The sequence below is a fragment of the Anthonomus grandis genome, chromosome 3 (assembly GCF_022605725.1).
Source record: "Anthonomus grandis grandis chromosome 3, icAntGran1.3, whole genome shotgun sequence".
NCBI classification, from domain to species: Eukaryota; Metazoa; Arthropoda; class Insecta; order Coleoptera; family Curculionidae; genus Anthonomus; species Anthonomus grandis.
The window spans coordinates 46,349,446-46,362,291 of NC_065548.1; the positions used below are offsets into that span (position 1 = coordinate 46,349,446).

The following is a 12,846-nucleotide window of genomic DNA, read 5'->3' on the forward strand; positions in this document are numbered from 1 at the left end:
GCATCCGAGATAATAACACCGAGATTGCAAAGTTAAATCACTTACTGTATATGGATGATTTAAAAATAATGGCTGCAACTAGGAACCAGCTAAACCAAATGCTGCATATAGTAGAAGAGTTCTCTAACGACATCGGCATGCAATTTGGACTAGATAAATGCCGTACTCTCAATATAATCCGAGGAAAAATTCAGCCAGGAGAATATCAGATGTAGAATTTCCAGACCATCGAGGCCATGGGCGAACACGAAATTTACAAATACTTGGGGATGAAACAATCACAAACGATTGAACAACAAACAATGAAATGCGATCTGACTAACGAGTTTGTGAAAAGGGTAAGACAAGTTTTGAGAGCCAATCTCAACAGCAAAAATATGTTTAAGGCACTTAACTCCTACGCATGTTCAGCTCTTAGTTATTCTTTTGGGGTAATTAATTGGAGTAGGACAGACATAGAAAGGCTACAAAGAAAAGTGAGAACCCTACTTACTAAAACGCACAACCACCACCCTCGAAGTGCTACTGAAAGAACAATGCTTCCCCGCCACCTTGGAGGAAGAGGATTAATAGATCTGGGTGAACAACTTGAAAAACAAATCACTAACTTAGGATCCTATTTTTACAGGCAAGGAGATCATTCCACGCTGCATCGCACAGTAAATGAAATAGACGATTCCACTCCTCTACAACTTAAGAGCGAGGAAGCGCGCAGCTACCATCATACGGACCAGCAAAAACTCCGCATCTGGATGGAGAAGCCCCTTCATGGGCGGCATCCTAATGAGATCAGCCAAAATCATGTCGACACTGCTTCGTCGAACTATTGGTTGGTATCAGGCAAGATGTTTCCAGAAACCGAGGGCTTTCTACTCGCCATCCAAGATCAGGTTATACCAACAAGAAATTATCTCAAGCACATCGTCAGAAATCCGTCCGTACAAAACGACAAATGCCGGTATGGATGCCAAACATCAGAAACAATCCAACACATAACAGGAGGATGTCAGGCCTTTCCAGCGACAGAATACAAAGAACGGCACGACTCAGCTGGGAAAATTTTACATCAAGAGCTGGCAATGAAGTTGGAACTTATTACAACAGAGAAGGTTCCGTATTATAAATATACTCCAGAACCCGTAGTGGAAAATGACATATAGATGATATAAGTTATATTGGGACCGCAGTGTACTTACCGATCAACATGTAAGGCATAATAGACCAGATCTTATTTTAATAGATAAAATTTCCAGGAAAACAACTCTAATTGACGTAGCCATACCTGCAAGAGAAACACACTGAGAAAATCGCCAAATACAGAGATCTAGAAATTCAAATCGGAAGGCAATGGAGAATGGATAATGTTCAGACCATCCCAATTGTTATATCGACAACGGGTGTAATACCGAAGAGTCTACTGGAATATCTTAAACAACTAGGAACTGGCGAACATCTATATAAGCACATGCAAAAGGCAGTACTACTGGCAACTGCTCGCAGCACCAGAAAATTCCTAGGAGATAACTCTACATTTCAGGTCACTTAAGGGCACCGAAAAGGCCCCCATAGACCACAGAGCTTAATCTTTTTGATATCGCAGGTATCTGGGATAAGTAAATGATCCCCCCCCCCCTTAGAGGGAGTGCGAGCCTTAACTGGCTGTAAAAATAATAACAATAATAATAATAATAATAATCAAGAAAATTAATGAAGAACGGGCGAGGGGGAGATGCAGCAGCGAATAAAAGAATCAAGGAGCAAAATGCAAAATGTCGATGTCCACAAGGGGTTAAGACAGTATTCAACTAATGGCAATTAATAATGATTTTTTTTAGATTTTCTTTTCTTAGATTCTTACCCTCATTTGTATCTGATGTTAATTAACCTATTCTTTGTTAAACTAGCAACTGTGATTTATTTTTTTTAGAAAATATGTGTAAAGATAGTTGTTTAATGCTGGATAGAATACTATTCCACATTTTAACCCCCGGAAATGTAAAAGAGCGCTGAAATGCTGTGGTTCTATGGCGTGGCACAACAAAAATATCATTGTTTCGCGTCATGTGTTAATGCTCAAAATCCAAAAATCCATCTCGCAAGTTTGTTTTCATCATGCAATACTCCAAAAATCACCCTAAATCAACTTTTTTTTGCGCCTGTCTGAATCTTCCACAGTAAGTCAATAAAGTCAAAGTCAAATAAACATAAAAATGATCCAAGAAGTATTCTTCTATAATGTAGTAGCCTTTTATAACTAAAATTAACATCTTTCTTACCTTTTACCTAAATAACTGTCTTACGAAGAGGCTGTGAAAGATGGTTAAATATTTTCTTACTTTCATAAAAACTTGATTTTTTATTTAAGGAAGAAATAGGGATTGGTAAATTTATATTGTATATTTTGTTTGTATGATTTATTTAAATAATAGCTTTGTCGACAAAATTTTAAATTTTATGATAATAAAGCATTGATTAATTGATATTACATGAGGACCAAGTATTATTAACATTTTCCGATTGGATAACTATAGAATACTTCTTGTGCATTAAGCAAACAGTCTCCAATGTAAATAAAGGAGGAAGAGTCAAGATTTTCTGGATAATAAAGTGAGCTTTGCAAGACTCATGATACTTAAGAAGACATTAATGTCTTAGGTCACGCTTTTGCAGCACAAACACTGAGTTAAATAAATTTGAAAATGCGTGCTCCCAAAAACAAATCTCATAGCGTAAGTGTGATTCGACCAATGAAAAATAGACGTCCTTAGCTACTAATATACGTTGATTACTTCTAATTGTAAGTATAGCAAAACATCCAGATGCCAACTTAGAACAGAGCTGCTTGATGTGACCTTCGAACTTTAATCTACTAATTCTTTATTCATCTCATTACAACTTTCAAGATATTAACGTACGTCAACAAGACAAAGATAAGAACCAAATATATAAATAATTTTGTTCAGTACACTAATTAAAATTTACTTAAGTAAAAAAACTCTAGGCAAAATACACTTAATTAAAAACAAGGCACTGAACATGGACATAACTTGATTAAAAACACATTAAATACTTACGTCAGAATTTGTAGCGTTTTTTTTTTTAATTTTTCCTAGCTTAAATCCATAAAAAAAATCTACAGTTCTTTTTTTATTTCTCTTTTAGTTTTGATTTAATAAGTGAATTAAATTTATTAGCTGAGTAAAATTCTTAAACATATTGAGATCTTATTCTTCTTATTCAGGTTTATTATGAATTAACAACGCTTATAACACACGCTATACAGGGTGTTTCTTAACCTATACGCATAAACTTGGGAAATTATTGCTAATGATAAATAATGACTAATAGTGAAAAAAATTTAAGTAAAATATTTTTAGTTTCTGAGATAATTCTTTTTTTCAGAAAATATAAGAACTTTATCAGGTGGAATTTTGTTTTCAAATTAAGAAGTAAACAAGTCCGGATGATATTTATTATGTTTAGTAGTACCTACTTTGCTATCAGTTGATACAGTTGTGGTCGTATTTCGTTTTTTATTAAAATTATGCCGCATAATGTTTCAAATGAGGAACTAATGGACATGTTACTGGCATACGGGACATCAAGACAAAACAGTGTGGCTGCAGCTAATCGTTATGCACAAAAGTTTCCTCATAGGTCATGTCGCGTGAAGCTTTTTTCCGTGTGGTTCAGCGGGGTAGAGAAACTGGAAATTTGCGGCCGAGGCCAGGGCAACATGGTGGAGCCATTAGACCTAGGCGCATTTTAAATCTGGAGAATTTGATTTTAGATATCGTCGAAGAGCATCCTGACATAAGCACTAGAACAATTGCAACGCAATTTGGATTATCACCAGTCACAGTTTGGCGAATTTTAAGGCATGAATTACTGCATCCATTTTACGTCCAAAGGGTACAAGCTTTACTTCCAAGGGATCATGCGCCACGAGTAAACTTTTGCGAGTGGTTGTTACATCAGCAGCAATTAAACCCAAACTTTACCAGGAACATTTTAGCTACGGATGGAGCAGTTTTCACACGCAATGGTATTCACAATTTTCGCAACACGCATTTTTGGGCAATCCGCATGCCATTCGGCGAACAAACTTTGAACAACGATTTTCAGTAAATGTGTGGGCTGGAATTGTAAACGGAATACTTATTGGCCCTTCCATTTTGGATAATCGTCTAACTGGTGCTCTTTATTTACAGTTCTTGCGACAAAATTTGCCGGTACTCCTTGAAGAAGTCCCTCTTCACATTAGGCAGAGTTTGTGGTTTCTTCACGATGGTGCTCCACCACATTTTGCGCGACCAGTGCGACGGCATTTGGATCGAATGTGCCCCCAACGATGGATAGGCCGAGGTGGTCCAATTGGATGGCCTCCTCGATCACCCGACCTTAATCCGCTTGACTTTTATTTTTGGGGCCACCTAAAATCTCTGGTGTATGTAACTGAAGTTGGCAATGAACAAGAATTAAGAAATCGGATATTTGCTGCCGCCGAGGAAATTCGACTACAACCTGGATTAGCTGCTGTCTGCAACTCTTGGATTAGGCGTGCTCAATTATGTAATGAAAGTCATGGAAATAACTTCGAACAGTTACTATAATAGTTAAATAAACATTTATTTTGGAGAATTTACTTTTTTTTTTAATTTTAATTAATAAGTCGTTTATCTCCGTAACTAAAACTATTTTACTACATTTTTTTTCACTATTAGTCATTATTTGCCGTCAGCAATAATTTCTTAAGTTTATGCGTATAGGTTAAGAAACACCCTGTATAACAACGCTTTGACTTTCGTACACTAAACGTATTTAAAAATATTTTAACTAACGCTTTCCCCATACCTTCACCATTTTAAGTATTTGTGACTATGCTGGGTTGCATACATTTAAAAATCTTTAAGAGTGATTTCGCCAGTTAATGAATTATTAAATTAATCGGGCCGGCTTATTCAAGGGTATTTATTGAATAAAGATTCATATACATTTGAATTGAAATACTAAGTCGTATTTATTTAGGGGAACTACGAACAAAATAACATGACGAAGAAAGACCATTATTTCATAATTCGCGCCATTTACCACCCTACCGACTAGTATGTCACGTGCTCCAAGCGATTGGCGATCACCTGCGAAGCGGGCAATATTCAAAATTCAATTAGGCGGAGGCAGTCGTATAGTGAACGTACATGGTGTTCGAAAATTTTCAACGTGTGAATTTGTTTTTCGATTTTTTGGTAAGTTTTCATTATTTAATCAATTGATTTTGTTGTAAATCAATGCTCTATTGTGTATTGTAAGACATGGATCCATTACTTTGATAAATACATAACATTTATTGTACAATTTCAATATTAAATTGTTAAGTTTTCAATATGGACCAAATGACATAATGGTAATCGGGGCAAATTGACATAGTATGTCATTTTGTCCGTTATAATTTAACACGCTAAAAATTATCATTATATTTATTCGCTTATAGGTAACAGTGCTAGTATGCCGTGCGACTATAAAAGAAAAACCAATCGGCAATCTTGGAGTGACCTGTCCATGAAAAACGCAATCGAGGCTGTTCAGCAAAATAAAATGGGTTGGCTTTTAGCGTCCAAGACGTTTGGTATTCCTCAGGCGACTCTTAGACGACATGCATTAGGAAAGAATAAATCATTAAATGCCACTGATAAAGGATTAGGCAGATTCAAACCTATTTTTCCCCCTAAAATTGAAAGGCAGCTAGTTAATCATTTAAAATTACTAGAAACACGACTTTTTGGTTTAACTCGTAAAGACGTTCAAAACTAAGCTTTCCAGTAGGCCGAAAAAAATAAATTTGCCCATATTTTCAATGCAGAAAAACAAAGAGCTGTACAAGAATGGCTAACCGGATTTTTAAATAGGAATAAAGATATTTCAGTACGCAGAACCGACTTCAGCGGCTAGGGCTCAGGCGTTTAATAAACCGCAGGTTTATTTTAGCAGAAAATTTTAGCCACATCTGGTCGGAAGCAAGTCGGATGCTTAACAAGTGCTGAGCGTGGATCTCATGTTAGTGTTGTTTGTTGCATGAATGCAACAGGCTCTTATATTCCACCATGTTTAATATTCCCGAGGAAAAATTTTAAAAATGAGCTTTTGGATGGAGCTCCAACTGGCACTCTTGGAATTGCACAGGAATCGGGCTGGATGACCACAGATTTATTTTTCAAATGGCTCAAATACTTTCAAACCTATGCAAAGGCTAATCTTAATGAAAAGGTTCTCCTCATCCTCGATGATCATGCTAGTCACAAAGGATTAGAATCACTGACATATGCTAAAGGCAATGGTATAGTCATATTATGTCTGCCACCACATTGCACCTATCGGATGCAACCTTTGGATGTATGCTTTTATGGACCTTTAAAAACCTACTTCAATCAGAAAATATCAAAGTGGTTAAAGCTTCATCCAGGCCGCGTAGTGACTCATCTGCAGATAGGGAATTTATTTAATCAGGCATATGGCAAATCCGCTACCGTGCAAAATGCTTGCCAAGGATTTAAAAACACTGGTCTTTGGCCTATTGCTTCCGATATCTTTCCAGAATACATGTTTCAGCCTGCCCAGACAACAATTGTTCCAATAATGACTCCTGAACCTATGTCCATAGAGATATCAGCAAGCTCAAGATCTGATAATAATGAAACTGCTTCTACCCTACCAGATGAAATAATCCGTGATAAAGAGAAGCCTGGACCCTCTAAAGAAGCTTTACTCGTTCCGCTCGAAGTTTTATCACCTATACCGCAAGGAAATCTAGTCAGAGGTCAAGGAAAGAGAAGACCAAAGAAGCAACAAACTCATTTAGTCCTCACTTCTACGCCAAATATGGTGGAGGTAAAAGCCAAAAATGACACTAAAGTCGTCTCCGAAACAAAGAAGAGAAGGATTACAAGGACTGTATTTGATTACAATGAGAATGACAAAGATGATAAAGATCCATTCACAAGTGATACGCAAATTGACGAAGACGATTGCCCTTGTATATATTGCAACGACCTGTATTCGCGTTCGAAACCTGGTGAGAACTGGTTACGATGTAAGGTATGTTCACAGTGGGCTCATGCTATTTGCGCCAACATACCTCAAAAGACAAAAATGTTTATTTGCGAACTATGTGTTCCTGATTCAAAGTAGTTTTGGTGTTTGTCATTTTATCCATAGAACATATGTTATTTTGTCCATTTAGTATGGACAAAATGGTTTTCTGTTACATTTTAGTGTTTAGCTTTTAACTTTTTATACCTTTACAATTATTTCCAAAATATTTTGTTACATGAAAAGTTGATGTGTCAAAGATATTTGTTACATATTTTGACCTTCTTCACTGTTTAAATTAAAGTTTTATAGAGCAATATGAAAACTGTATGTCATTTTGTCCATAGTTCCCCTAAGAATATTGACTTTTGATTCAATTATTTATTTCCGCTCCCGTGTTTCGTATGCTGATAGCTTACGGATTCATTACTTGAGACACTCCCGTTTTCTTGGAAGTTAACCTTCATCTTGAAATTCATCATTAGTTACCGCTGATCTGTAAAAAGTAGTTTGTGTTATTGTTTTAAAATTTATAATGAAGTGTTGGTGTAATTGCCTGTTGATTAATAAAATAGATTTCAGTGATTTTCGAGAAGATTTTCCATCATGATTTCGAGTCTCAAGTGTGGTTTTCCAATATTTTTGTTTGTTTCACAATACTACTCGAAGTGGCCTGGTATAGTGAATTTTAGTAAAATGCATTGGCAACAAGATGCTAATCGTTGTCCAAACGTCTTCTTGGATTAAATTGTCCAAGGATGAAGCCTATTCGAATCTTGACCGAAGATCTGAGAGGTCGTTCGTTATTGGTTACCCTAAAAAGTAAAGCGCAAATGCAAGTTAAGGTTTCCTTTGGGATCTGTTACTAACTAAAAAACTTCAATTCAGTGCTTACTTACTTTTCTGAGCATTTCCTTCCTTTTGGTATAATTTTTATAGGTACCGGTAACGCGAAATTGTGTTTTCTGCAATGTCATGTAACTACCACATGATCTTAATTCACAAAAACCCATTCCAAAATGCAAATGGTCGCCAGCTCAAAATCAATACCGCATTGATGGTCAATGGAAACATTATAAAGCGAGTATTACGACTTAAATAACTGGGTGCCGTAATCAACGATGAAACTGCAATGAAGAAGTTTAATTTAGAACGAATTATGCAAAAGCAGCATTTTTCAAATATGAAATATAGTAACTTGCTATTAGTTCGGAGTCTCCCCCTAGCATCTACCATTGTCATATCATTTCATTTGATTTTTTTAGGATTTTGTGGCATGGTGTTATAACTAGCTCCCTGGCGGAGAAGGATTCAAGTAAATTAACTATATTTTAATTGATTCTTATTGCCCAAGAAATGCTCTTTTCAACGATACTAAATTTGTTAAAATCGGTCAAAGCGTTAAGATGCTAAAGCAGGTTATTGCAAAAATAATTGAACACCCACCACCATCTTTACTTTTGAAAAAACTGTTTTTTTTACAAAAATGAATTTCTGGTTCTCTTAAAAAAGTGAAAAAAAATTAGTTTATTATGCGAAATTTAAAGAAAATGCAATTTTAAAATATAGAATGGCAATTATGCCCTCTGATGGTCATTTTTTGAACTTCAAAAATATTTTTCAGTGATTTTTCATGACCGATTTACATAAATGTTTTTGCTCCTATGACGAACGGTTCCCGAAATATAGCTGAAGAACAGTCTTATTGGGTCACCCGGTATAAAAAGTACAGACATTCGCCAACATGCGGCTAAAGGTAGGATGATTTACTTTCCGACACTGCGACATACGATAACGACGTGCGACACTGCGGTGGCCATGTACGGCACCATTATTTAATCTGGCACCAGTCAAAGTGTTGTTTAACCCACAGATGTAAATAGCTCCCTGCGGAGCTATTAACCTATCGAATTGCGGCACCGATACGGGGGCATCGCAGATGTCGTCGCGGTACGTCGTCGAGAAAAATAAAATAGTTTCTGAACGACAGCGACAGCGTAGCTAGTACTTTTGTAGCATCCCCGGCATCGGTCTATTTGGTATTTTTGGCGGTTAAATTATTTGTTTTTTTTTTCTGCCATGTCACAAACCATAGATGATGACTTCGACGAACGTTTAGTAGATTGTTTAGTGATAAGGTGGCCAAAGACAACGCATGGAAAAACATCTCGGAGATTTTGAGGCATTCAGGTCAGTAGTATTACTATTTGATTTTAATATGAATGCAATCTCTTATTAATTGTTTGGTGTTAGAGTAAGAAAGATTGAAATACATACAGGGTGCCGATACTTAAGGCCGGGTGATAATCCTTGGATGATTCTAAGACTAAAGGTCCATATGGTCCATAGGTCCGGCACACCCTAATTTTTAAGGAGCATAATGTTAAACTAAAAAAAATAATAAATATATTTTTTATAATTACTGTGATACTATTCTGGATATCTTTATAAAATTTGGTACATATCTTCTATACATCAATATGCATTTTATGATGTACACATAATTTTAATATGTTTACCAGTGGCGTCCGTACGGGTTTTGCCTTGAATATTTTCGTAGAGAAAAATTGTACACCACTGCTTTCTCTTAAAATAAGAATTAGTTTTCGAATCTCTATTTATTGCCATAATACCTCCATTTATTTCTATAATACCCAGGTATAAGTATTTATATAAAAAAACTGAAATAAGTTTTTTCAAATTTAATTCCATCTGTACTTCCCACTATTCAGTACGGTCAACATAGTCGTTTTGCCTTCGGGACTGCAGAAGTAATTTTTGAATTGATCCCTTACACCATATGCCTGAAAATTTCCAATTCGGCCAACTGTCAACGGTAAATTTCTGAAGTGGGTTGTCAACAACGTTGCCTTTGCCTTTGGCATGTCATCCATCACATTAGAAATATTTTCCTCCCGAATAAAGTTATGGATTATACAACATACTAGGATAATATCGTCAACAGTTTCTGGTTTCACTGCAATTGGGGTATAAAAGATACGAAACACCTGACTTGGTAGCCCAAAAGCATTTTCTACTGTTCTTCGTGCACGGCAATGTCTGTAATTATATGTTCTGTATGCTTTATTATCTTTTGCTTGGTTGTGTGGGTAAGGCCGCATCAGACTAGTGGTTAGTTTGAATGCTTCGTCGCCCAACACAACATAAGGCAAGATGATATTTGCACCTGGCATAGCATCTGGGGATGGAAAATTAAGAGCTTTAATTAATAATCGTTCCTATAGGAGATTTGGCAAATATTCCGGCATCACTCTCTTTTCCTAAAGATCCAACGTCAACAGCCAAAAGCTTGTAATTTTGATCAACAAACGCAAACAAAATCACGGAAAAGAATTCTTTATAGGCGAAAAATGAAGATCCCGTATTTGGAGGACAGCGAATTCGAATATGCTTTCCATCTATACTACCCACACAGTGAGGGTAGCTCCAACGCCGCTCGTAACCTGCAGCAACTTTTCTCAATAAGTCTTCCGTGATTTCAGGCAATGCTGTCTTTTGTAGATTTCTACAGATGGCTGAGAGGGTTTTAGGAATAATTTTGCGTGATATCCAAGTGTAATGAATACGAAATTGATTTCCAAGGGATCTGTATGTCTCTCCAATCGCCAAGAATCTGGAAAGAACAAAATCAAACATTTCATTTATACACCATTTAAATATTGGGTGTATCGTGGTGGTGGAACACATGGAACATGGTGGAACACAACAAGACTCTTCCAACAGGTGCAAATACCAGCATAATTAAACCTACGATTTGTCAGTTAGCAAGTTTAATTATGCCTATGTTTTCAATATCAGGTATTTTTTACTTGTTTAATTCTATAGCTGCAAAGAGATACATTTCTTACAAAATATTAGTAAAATTAATAAAACTTTAGAAGCACGTCATCATTGATACTATGCGTTATCTTAGTTTACTGGTAGCCGTACATCTGAGGTTTTATTAATTTTACTGTGAAACCTACTTATTTCAGAGGAAGACTGCAAAAAACGATGGAGAAATATCCGAGATGCCTATAAAAGAAATAAAAAACGGGCAATAACTGGTTCTGCGGCAACCAAATCGAAGTATGGCGATAATGACCGCCTTAAGTTTCTGGACGCCTCTTTAGCTGAAAGGGAGTAAGTATATCTATGTCACATATTATTTTTTCATGTTTTCCTGCTGTTTGTTGCATATTTTATCTATTTTTTTTGTAGATTCACTGTTCAGTTGAACAAAATGAGCAAGAAGAATCGACGCAACAATCTAACAGAACTGATGAAAATGAAGCAGGTAGTTCATCTAGTGTGCAGCACATTGGTGCATCTAAAGAAGGTATGGTTGACAATGAAATCTTAAGCGATGTATTTCCGAATTCCGGAATCTGACAATGAGGCAAGCAATGATAAGACATTAAAATCACAACAAAGTTATGGCGAATGTACCACTTCCGACGAAAATACAATAAAGAAGCCAGAACGGCGCACTAAACGAAAATTTGAATGATAAAAATAAACGAAGAAAAACTCATCTTGCACCAGATGCAACTCAGATTTGGAACCAAATTCAAAAAAAGCAAACAGAACGATTCGAAGTGATTCAAAGTTTGCTACAAAACTCAAATAAAAGTAAAAATGTTGAGAACGAACGGCATCCTATTTATAAGTTTATTGAAAGTTTGGCAGAAACTGTAGTACAGTTCCCTCCGGATTTAATTGCTAATACGAGAGCTAGGGTTGCTCAAGTTGTTACAAATTTCGAATTAGAAAGCATTGCAAGGTTTTCACAACCGATAATGCCTCTAGAACGTCAATTCCTACCTTCTACTGTGCTCACACTTGATAACATGTTGAGAAGTAACTCTGCCTTATCTTCAAGTGAAGATTCATCTCATTCAGCAATAACCAGCCCTCATGATTCGGTTATTAAGCCACCTGAATATAGTAATGCTTTAGTGAAACCTTGTGAAAACTCTCGTGAACACTACTATGAGGAGTCTCAAAATATCGATGGTATGATTCAGGCAGCATTTAAATTACTTAATTAAATTATGTGGATTTGTTTCATATTTCTGTTTAGCGTTACCTACTTTTTATTTTGAGTTTATTTTCTTACCTACTACATGTATTGTATTTATTTTCTCCGAAAATTAATATTTAGTACAGACATTCGCCAACATGCGGCTATTTTTTTTTTAACAGTGGTTTTCGATAAATCCGTAGTGTTTAATCCGTAGTAAAGTTTTTAAATGAACACCCTGTATAGATATATATATATATATATATATATATATATATATCTAAAAGCATAAATTCGATAAAAATTAGAGACATGATTTTTTGAGAAAACGCTCGGACCCGTCGATTTTTATTTTAAGTTGCGCATTATTTCACATAAATTTTGACAGGAAACATTGAAACAAAAAAAAAGACGTCATCGGTCATTTTTTTAAAGGGAATGCTATATTTTTTATTGTATTTATGAAACATAGGCGAAATTCCAAGCAAGTTTCGTATAACACACCTTATCTTAAAACTCAAATGTTTCCGAAATATCTACATTTAAATAACAAGAAAACAAATAAGTTCGCTTATTACTACAAATTAAGGTAAAATCGAGGATAAAAATAATGTTATAAACAATGCCAATTGTTTCCATTTTCATGGTTGCACTTGTAAAGAATCTCAATTTTCAAATGTCACTGTCTGTTCGAAAATTAATAGTTTTTATAAGAATAAATAATGGCAAATTTAACG

The 12,846-nt window shown here is 35.6% G+C and overlaps 1 long non-coding RNA gene across 1 annotated transcript; it reads left to right on the top strand.

The window, feature by feature from the left end:
• The first annotated feature begins 9,131 nt into the window (after positions 1-9,131).
• LOC126734510 (uncharacterized) lies at positions 9,132-12,199 on the top strand. The gene is made up of 3 exons (XR_007660073.1): positions 9,132-9,276; positions 11,082-11,229; positions 11,308-12,199. It is a non-coding gene; the product is annotated as an uncharacterized LOC126734510 (long non-coding RNA).
• The last annotated feature ends 647 nt before the right edge of the window (positions 12,200-12,846 follow it).